This window comes from Camellia sinensis, chromosome 9 (genome assembly GCF_055761805.1).
Source record: "Camellia sinensis isolate YWXY chromosome 9, ASM5576180v1, whole genome shotgun sequence".
In the NCBI taxonomy this organism is placed as follows: domain Eukaryota; kingdom Viridiplantae; phylum Streptophyta; class Magnoliopsida; order Ericales; family Theaceae; genus Camellia; species Camellia sinensis.
In genome coordinates, this window is record NC_138969.1 from 114,761,716 (window position 1) to 114,772,120 (window position 10,405).

Below are 10,405 nucleotides of genomic sequence, written 5' to 3' on the forward strand. Positions count from 1 at the left end.
GAACTAAGCTGGAGCATGTAATCACCCAGTTAGCTCACGAGGTTGCAGAGAAACACATTGCAATTGAAGGGGAATTAGTAGTGCAACCTTCAGATAATCATTTTTGGTTCCATCGGCCCCCCATTGTCCTTTTCTTGATGCATTTCATACTGTTCCAAAAGGCTTTTGAGATAGCATTTTTCTTCTGGATATATGCTATCGCTGCTTGTCATCTTTTGTCAAACTTGACATCTGAAGCTTTTACTGTTGCATGAAGAATTGGTCCCTGTTAGAGAATGGGCAGTTTGAGCTACAATTTGATTTCTAGAAAATGGGAGCCAAAAATTATTTGTTTTTGGTGATGATGGCTTTAATTTTTTTTGTTGAATTTTGATACTATGTACAACAGAATGGTTCAATCCATTCTTTATATGACACCCAAATTCATATTGAGTTGATTCTTGAGTGATGAGCAAGAATTTATTCTTTCATATTCTTCACAGTCAATTGACCACATGGGTTTGTTTGTTTCAGTCCACTGAATAGATCGAAGAGAACAGCTGAAATCATTTGGAGTGCTCGCAAGGAGGAGATTATTACTGATTCTGATATGAGGGAAATTGACCTGTACTCCTTTCAAGTTAGCTTAATTTCTCAACATCTCTTTTCCTTGTGAATGTAGTTTCTTCTCTTTTCCTTCGTTGCTTCTTCCCATTTATCAGGCTTAGGCACCGAGTATTTCAGGATTTTACTGCAGAGCAATTGTGGTGTGAGTGTGCTGGATTTCACCCCACGACTAGAGGGTGGGTCTCCATATATATGTCTTAATCGCTTAAATCAGGTATCCCTATTCATTCTTCAATATTACTTAAAGGGTGATCCAACAATATCTTTATAATTTCAATGCAGTAATGACATTGAGTTGTCTATTCCCTTCAGGAACTGACAAATTCTGTATCTAATTTGCTTCAATCAATCAACAATATCTGTAATGACATTATGACATTGAATCTTTTTTTCTGACCTACAAAATGGCTGGTATTGATCATTAAGCATTTTGTTCATCAGAGTTGTGGTCTAGTATATGTTGAATGCCTAAATTTTTAGGGTAAAGAACCCATTTACTGTGAGCACTTAGCATAGGCTTTAGTTGCCCTGTAGTGTAGGTTGCCTTGGAGCGCAGAACATAATTTTTGTTGTAATTGATGCAGACCCCAAATTCACCTATTGCAGCTGGAAATTCTGGAGGCAGAAAAACCAGTAATCGGATAATTCTTGTTTGTCATGGATCCTCACAGAGCGGCTCAGAGGTATGAGATGATGTTTAATGAGAGCCAAGTGGTTTTGTGTATGACATTCATATTAATTTATTTTGTGGTTGTGTAAGCAAAATTATGAATGTGAGTTTCTTTCTTTTTCGTTTGCACATGGTGGAATTTGTGGTCTGTAGTTTTCTTGATTCTGGCAATTCTATTCATAAATTCCCCATCTTCTATGCACTCCTCATTCAAACATACATTTCTCCAACTTCGATAAGGCAAGTGTGTCATTAAAAAGTGTAATAATGACATTACACCTTGCATGTTCTATACTGTTCGTTAGCATTTTGTTTTTAATTTCATGTGTTATGCCAATATAACTAACAAAGTTTACTGTTTTGCATAAACTTTCTCGAATTTAAGCAGCAAATATGACCTCTATAGTAAGAGCAAAGTGCGCATTGATGTCGAGAAGGTCAAGCCATACTATCTTTCTCTTATTGAGAAGGTGAGCACTACACTAGTCAGGAAACTAGGTGTGTAGAAACCATTTACAGAACAGTTCACTCACAAGGAGCATCTTATGAGTTCTGTGACTAGTTTCTTTGCACATCTATTTTTCGAATTTTATCTTGATTTTTTGCATTCTTAATTAGTGAACTTTTTTACAGTATTTCCCAGCCAAGCTGAGATGGTGAACATTCCAAATTGAAGACATTGATATGAGAAATCACAGATTTTATTTTATTTTTCTTTTTGTGATTGATTCATGCACTTGTATAAAACACAACAGAGATTTGTAGGTTCTTTGTACATCCTCTCAAGTGTCCTAGAAATGTTCAACAATTTAAATGCATTTGACGGGATGTAATTTCATTCCTTTGGCATTTGTTTCTTTTAATTTCTACTGGATTGTTGATGATGAGCTTTTTTGTAGATATTATACTCTCTCTATTTAATGCTTTTGCCCAAGATAAAACATACACAGGTAGAATGATGTTGGGATTGAACTTATTGGATTTTTTTCTTGAAGGATGTTGTATTGGATCCTATTATAGATGTGAGGGAATAGTAATCTCATAGAAATATATGTCTGTACAAAGTTTTATTCAATATTGCTATTTTACAGGTATATTTTTAAAGTTAAATCTTACAAAATTAGTAGTTTAAAAAAAAAAAAGAAAAAAATCTATTGCGGCGTTTTTCAAAACGCCACTATAGTTATTTTTTAAAATAACAAAAAAGGCTATTACGACGTTTTTGAAGCGTCGCTGAATGCCTGTGTGACATCATGTTATGTTGGCTACCATATTTAGCGGCGTTTTTATAAACGCCGCCTATACTAATTTTACGACGTTTTTAAAGCGTCATAAACTTATAGCGACGGCCGCGTCCTTGGCGTTTGGTGGTAAGCGTCACTAAAGGAATTAGAGGCGTTTTTCATACATATAAAAACGCCGCTAAAAGTCGTTTTTCCAGCAGTGAGAGCTGCATGGAGCCAACCCTAGTACGAGACGATTGAATTGGGTCAACCTATGTTGTACTGGTTGTTATACCAGTAGCAGCACCGGGCAGCTCCAACCCTCAACATCCACAGTTGCTCCATCGAACCCCTCTTTTATTTTGACAAAAAATATTTTTTTTTGAAAAATAATTTTATATATTTGATTATAACTTTGGAAATGATAATTTTGGTAATTGTGATAGTGTGACAGTATTGACGGCTGAGGGGTGAGGTGGTGGTGGTTGGAAAAGCATGCCGCAACAACTGTGATAGTGTTAATTGATGGTGACAACAATGTTAATAGAGTAGGTATAACTCTAGTAGGTTTCCTTAAAATAGCAAAACACTATCTGTATATTTAAAAAACAAGAAAACATATGTTTTTACCAAATCAACTCATTTTCTATTGATTATGAAAATCATTTTCTATTAACTCATTCTCTATCGCACCTAAGGTTAGAAATTAAAAAAATAAAAATGTATCCAATCAAAGAAAGTGTAAATTTAGCTCCCAAAGAAAACCAAGAAAACTTTTTAGAAGTCAGAATCTTTATATTTTTTGGATTATTTATACGAATACTCCTTAAATTATTAGAAAATATTATTTTGATTATCAAAATTATAAAAACTTACAAATTGACCTCTAAATTACTGAGAAGTGTCATATTCCCCCTAAATTATAAAGCATATAAATTAGAACTCTAACGGAAGGAATTAAAGTAAAACACACCAATAGTTTATAGATCCATTTGTATGCTTATATACGTTTAGAGGATAAAGCTATACTTTTCAATAGTTTTTTTTTTTTTTTTATCGGCAAATATTAGTTTTTAGATTAGCACCTATGGAAGAAAATCTCTTTACCCTTGGCAAAGCACCTAAGTGCTTGCACTTCCTTAATTCAACTCCCCTAAAAGAAATTGAACCCATGACCTCCTTGGAATTAAGCCCTAAGGAAAGTATGGTGATTATACTTCTCAATAATTTAAGGAATTTAAAAATTAAAAAACCTTCATATAAAAAACCATATATCTATTTGAGCTCAGCCGCCTACCTATTGAAGTCTGAAGAATGTAAAATATAACAATAACAATAACAATAATAATAATAATGAAAATTTTAATATGCACACTTTTAAAAGGTTGTATCATATACACGTTTAATTATATCAAAATTTTTTTAGTTAAGTCTCGTATTGTATTTAGTTATAATAATTTTTTTTAATTATGACTCAAAAAATATAAAATTATGTTATTTTATTATTTAATTATAAAATACATATAATATACACATTTTAAAAAGACGTGTACCATAATATTTCTCTAATAATAATAATACTTCACTTTCAACTTTGGTGACAGATACTTACCCCAATAAAAAAAACTTTTATGACACAGACTTTGTTTTAATTAATTAATTTATTTATTAAGATGGGGTGTATGCAGTAATTTGTATGGGATTCGGATTTTTCATCCATCTATCACTCAACACTATCTAAAAGTCATACAATATGATAACGACTTTTGTAGCCTTTCGATTAAATGTTGGATGATAATTCACGTGGTTATATTACTATCCAATAAACAATCTTATTTTGCGATAGGAATTACAATAATTTAAATTTGTGGGCGACAAGAGTAGTTCTGTCAATCTTATTTAGCCTCGGTTTAGAAAGTGGGTTGATTTTTTGACTTTTTTGACTATTTTAGTCTGGACTAAAAAGTTTAGTTTGGGAAGAGCATTTTGACTTTTTTAGTTTTTTTTTTGAGAAAAGAATGTAATAATTATAGGTTGGATTTGATATTTTATTTTTTTGTAGCTAAAATAGCTTATTTTGTCTTTTGTAACTAAAATAGCCAAAAAAATCCCATTTAACTCTTGCCAAGCAGAGCCTTATAGTTTTTTTATTGAGTAGTCACACTAATGCACTCAATATTTTTTTCAATGGTAGATAATGTTAGGTTGCAACACTAGGCTAAACATTTCAAATGATTTCCAGCCTAACTCTGGCCTCGTTTGGGAACAAGCTAATTTAGTAACTTTTTGGCTATTTGGTTAAAAAGGTAGGTAAAAAAAACTTGTATGTTTGGGATGACTTTTTGGCTAATTATGAAAAGATGTGCAAAAAGTAGAGAGAAAAGCGAATCTTTAACTTTTTGGTATGAGTTGTTGGCTTTTTGGCTAATTTAGTAACTTTTTGGCTAATTAGCTAAAAAGGTAAGTCCCCAAACGGGGCTTCTGTTAATGATGAAAATCAAAAGTACAAGAAATAGATCCAAATTAGGTGAATGAAAAAAAATAAAGAACATTTACTATGCTTGGTTATCATTTTTCAAAAACATTTTTCAGAAAATTCTACTTTCTTATTTTTCGTGTTTTTTTATTTTTACTGAATTTTTTTAATATTTTGAGCAATTTTTTAAATTTTTAGACATATCTAACATAAATATATCGAAAAAGTAAAAAAAAATTGAAAAAAATCTTTTAAAAATTCACTAAATACCAAGAATACAAAAAAAAAAAAAACGAGAATTCAGTACATTTTTTTTTGTATTTTTATGTATTTATTAATTTTTAAAAATATTTTTTCACAAATTTTTTATTTTTTAGATAAATTTAAGTAGGGTGCATCTAAAAAAGTAAAAAAAAAATTTAAAATTTTAAAAATATTCACTAAAATCCAAAAAACACGAAAACTAAAAAATTTAATTCTCAAAAAACTTAATTCAAAAAATTCAAACCAAACACATTGATTATTATTTAGAACATTTCTCAACTTTGTTTGAAAATGATTTGGAGTTAATCATATGCAGAATCAAAACCCAACAAGATACGCTCAACAATAGGCTAAACATTTAAATGAGGTCTTATTTTATTAGTCTTCTAAAAAATGAGACCTTCAACAATAAAAATTGTTTGAAATTTTTGTATATGAGCTTTAAATAATAAATTAAGTGGCCTTATGATAGTTAAACAACTTCTAAAAACACCTGAGAGGGTAATTTTTGGGAAAAATTGGGCCGAGCTTCGAGTTGGGTTTTGAGGCCCAAAACGCAGAGGACTAGGTAAAAAGGTCGTACTGAATACTCCGGCCTAGAAGGCAAGGTTACTCCGGCCTTGGGGAGACAAAGTTACTTCGGCCCAAGGAGGTGAGTTTATTCCGGCTCAAGAAAAGATAGTTGCTTCGGCCCAAGGAGGAGTAAAGCTACTCCAGTCCAGAGGCAACTCGGAGTTAGGCCGGTCTCAGAGTTAGTCCGGTCGCAATATGTTCTGGGAAGACCGGCTTCGAAATTAGTCCGGTCGTGACATACTCTGGTTAGGTCAGTCAGAACTTGCTACTTGGAAGTTTGGTCTAAACGCACCAAGGTTGAACAAGGGCAGCCGAAGTAATGAGTTAGAAGAGAAGACCGAGCTAAGGATAGTTCGGCCTTCTATGTGGCTCAGCATAGCCAGTGTTATTTCGGTCATGTGGTAGTTCGGCCATGGAGAAAACCATCCCACTTGGTTTAAGCAGTGGGGGAGGGTGTAAAAGGATAAGCATTATCCTTAGGAGTATGAATCCTAGGAGGACTCTGCATGGAGAAATACAAGTCCTACTAGGATTGTGCCACGAGAAACTTATAAAAGCTCACAAGCATCACCTAGGAGGAGGTAATTGAACACAATCTTTCTGAGAACTTAGAGCTTTGTCTATTTGTCAAGCTTACTGACTTAGGCATCGGAGAGGTTTCCGGCACACACCCGCCGGCTAGCTCACGTTTGTGTTTTCAAGTGACAAAGCGACGTCGTACGGAGGAGCGTGGACTTGGTCAACAGGATTATACGAGGAGAATTATTTCCTCCCCGTACAATTGGCGCCGTCTGTGGGAAGATCAGACAAGAACAAAAACCTCTTGACCAAGCTTCTCCTCTTCTCATTCAATGGCACACATTGAAGACTTGCCGCAGTCCGCCGTCGACGGACTAACTCCAGAGGGGGGCGCAAGGCGCGAAGGATTACCCTCTGTCCCTCCTATGGCAGATCTGGAGCCCCAACAACATAACTCCAGGAGGAGTGGCAGGGGAAGGCGGAATAGCAGCCCTCGACATTCTCAGAGTCCTGACAGGAAAAGGAGGAGGGTGGATCCTCAAGCCCTGGAAGATCGCGTGAAGGAACAAGATGAACTAATTCGAAAGATGGCGGCGGACATGGAGGCTTTAAAACGCCAGATGAAGACTAAAGATGTGGCGACAGGAGAGGGGCGCAAGCATAAGACGCCCCCTCGCCACTCAGAGAATCGTAGTAGGAATACTACGCCCTCCCAAGGAGAGAGCAGAAGCCTCAGGACAGGCGACACTCACTCCTTGTCTTCAGGAACTCGTCACTCCAGGTCTGAGAGGACGAGATCCGAAAGATCATTCACTGAAGGAAGCACGTATTGGCCTTCACATTCACACCAAACCAGATCCAGACAAACAGAGCTGCCCAGGTCATCCGACTTACGAACCGTGCTAGAAGAAAAAGCACGATGCAAGGAGGATGCCAGGGCAAGAGATCCACACCGAGTTTCGGCCTTACAACGGTTGGCTCCTCGGACGCATGGAAGCGTCGAGGTTGGAATGCCAATACCGCGACCGGCCTACGAACCAACGGACAAGGCATTGGCAAGACTACAGACTTCGCCGTTTGTCCCAGCGATCGAAAACGCACCCCTACCATCAGGCTTCCTTCAGCCGAAATTCAATACATATGAAGGGAAGACGGACCCGTATTCACACTTGAGCCACTTTCGCCAAGTCATGGCTGTGTACAGGCGAAACGAGGCCTTAATGTGCATACTCTTCCCGTCAAGTCTGGGCGACCTAGGCTTGACTTGGTTCGAAAAGCTCCCAAAGGGTAGCATAGCCTCCTGGGCCCAATTGGCAGAAGCGTTCGTAACAAGGTTTCGGACAAATACTAAGACACCGGTGGAGATAGACCAGTTACTCTCCATCGACATGGGTGAAAAAGAGACCCTCAGATCTTACAACAGTCGCTACTGGGAGACATTCAACCAGATTGGAGACTGCCCCACCAATCTGGCCATTGCGCAATATAAAAGAGGCCTACCAGTAGGGAACCGACTAAGAGATTCAATTACCATGACGCCACCCCTCACCATGGAAGCCCTGATGGAGAGAGTGCATCAGCACATCAGGGTAGAAGAGGATGGCGCACGTGCAAAAGCAAAATCTAGCACGACCGTAGTACCAGAAAAGAAGACCTCAGCAAAGGTCAATACAGTAGATAGACAGAACAAAAGCGGGCGTGGCAGACGAGATAACGGAGAAGACCCAGACAAAAGATGGTTGAGAATCCGCACTGCCATAACAACGGTGTTCAAAAAACCAATATATCGGATTCTGAGCGAAATAAAAGACAAGCCTTTTGTCAAGTGGCCAGCCAAGCTAGGGGAAGGTCAGAAGAATTACGATGACAGATCACGGTGCACCTTCCACAAAGAAAAGGGGCACCGAACTGAGAATTGCACGCCTCTGAGACAGCACTTGGAAGAATTGGTGGCAGCAGGCCACTTGGACGAATACATAGAAGGAGGAGTGCAACCGGCCCCCCAAGATCATAATGACCATCCCAACAGAATGCCAAACGATGCACCACCACAAGGCATTATCAATGTAATTCATGGAGTTTTTGAACCTGAGCGCGTATGCGAACTCAGAGGTTCAACCAAGAAGGCAGAGCACTTTAGGGAAGTATTAAGTGCCCAACCTGCCATCAAGAAGGGGCGGACAGAGGCAACAAACGTCATGTCCTTTTCGGATAAGGACTTGGAACGAATTTACTGCCCCCATAATGACGCCCTGGTTGTCACTCTCCGAGTCAAGGATTTTGACGTCAAGCGGATTCTGATTGACCAGGGTAGTTCATGTGAGATCATGTATTACGACACATTCAAGCAACTAAAACTACAAGACAAAGACTTGGCGCCTGCAGTTTCTCCCCTGATTGGATTCAACTCCATGCCTGAGTGGCCTGTCGGCAAAATAATCCTTCCAGTCAGAGCAGGAAGTGTAACAAAACAAGTGGAGTTCTGGGTATTGAAGGTCCCCTCCACCTACAACATCATCCTGGGCAGAACATGGCTGCATGCCATGCGTTCGGTAGCGTCATCATACCATCAGGTAATGCGGTTCCCCAATGACGCCGGTATAATAGAAGAAGTCTATGGCGATCAGATCATGTCAAAACAATGCTTCGCCACAGCGAATGGAAGCCGAGCTGCCAAAGGATACGTTCATTCGGTAGAAGAGCCAGAAAGTAATGAACTTTTCGCGGACGTCGGCAAAGAGGCTAATCAAAAAGCAGTGGAAGACTTGGTGGAGGTAAAAATAGACGAGAAGAACCCGGATAAGTTCTTCTTGCTTGGCTCATCGTTGTCCAGCGCTGAGAGATTAGAGGTCTTGGAATTCTTGACCTCCAATATCGAAGTGTTTGCCTGGACACCTTACGATATGCCAGGCATTGATCCAAACTTCATCAGTCACCAACTCAATGTCCACCCATCCGCCAGACCAGTCATTCAACGCACACGCAGATTGGCACTCCACCACGCCGAAATAGTGGCAGAAGAGGTAGGCAACCTGCTGGAGGCAGGAGCGATAAGGGAAGTGCACTACCCAAGATGGATCTCCAACACCGTCGTAGTGCCAAAAAAGAATGGAAAATGGCGTGTCTGCGTCGACTACAAAACAGTCAACAAGGCGTGCCCAAAAGATAGCTTCCCTCTACCAAGGATAGATCAACTGGTGGACCTAACGGCAGGGCATAACCGTCTCAGCTTCCTGGATGCATACAGAGGCTACCACCAGATCGCCATGCATGAACCAGACCAGGAGGTCACATCCTTCACAACACCAAGGGGGTTATATTGCTACAAGGTCATGCCCTATGGCCTAAAGAACGCAGGGGCGACATTCCAAAGGATGGTCACCAAGATGTTTGAACCATTGTTAGGCAGAACAATGGAGGCTTACATCGACGACATGGTGGTCAAAAGCAAGGATGAGAACGACCATCTGAAAGATTTGGGCGAGATGTTCCAGATCCTGAAGAAACACAGGTTGCGCCTTAACGCGTCCAAATGCGCATTCGGAGTTGGATCTGGCAAATTCTTGGGCTTCCTGGTGACCAACCGAGGTATAGAAGCAGACCCCTCTCAGATCAAAGCAATCCAGGAGTTGGAGAGACCAAACTCAGTCAAAGAAGTGCAGCATCTCACTGGAATGGCGGCTGCACTCAAGCGGTTCATAAGCAGGTCATCAGACAGGCTACGACCATTCTTCCAAGCTTTAAAGGCCAAGTTTGAGTGGGATGAAGAATGCGACCGAGCTCTGGAAAGCTTGAAGGAATACATGTCTTCCCCACCACTACTTGTTACTCCAGTACCTGGTGAAGAACTCTTTTTGTACCTAGCAGTCTCTCAACACGCAGTCAGCGCAGTGTTGGTTCGTGCAGAAGGAACACAACACTTGCCCATCTTTTATGTCAGCAAGACATTGTTGGGAGCCGAAACAAGGTACTTACCATTGGAGAAACTAGCATTAGCATTAATGATGGCATCCAGAAAATTGGCGCACTACTTTCATGCCCACACCATAGTCGTCCTCACGGCCTTTCCACTAA

At 39.3% G+C, this 10,405-nt stretch overlaps 1 long non-coding RNA gene across 1 annotated transcript; it reads left to right on the top strand.

The window, feature by feature from the left end:
* Nucleotides 1-518: 518 nt before the first annotated feature.
* Nucleotides 519-1,405, top strand: LOC145799161 (uncharacterized). The gene is made up of 2 exons (XR_014341173.1): nt 519-820; nt 1,191-1,405. It is a non-coding gene; the product is annotated as an uncharacterized LOC145799161 (long non-coding RNA).
* The last annotated feature ends 9,000 nt before the right edge of the window (nt 1,406-10,405 follow it).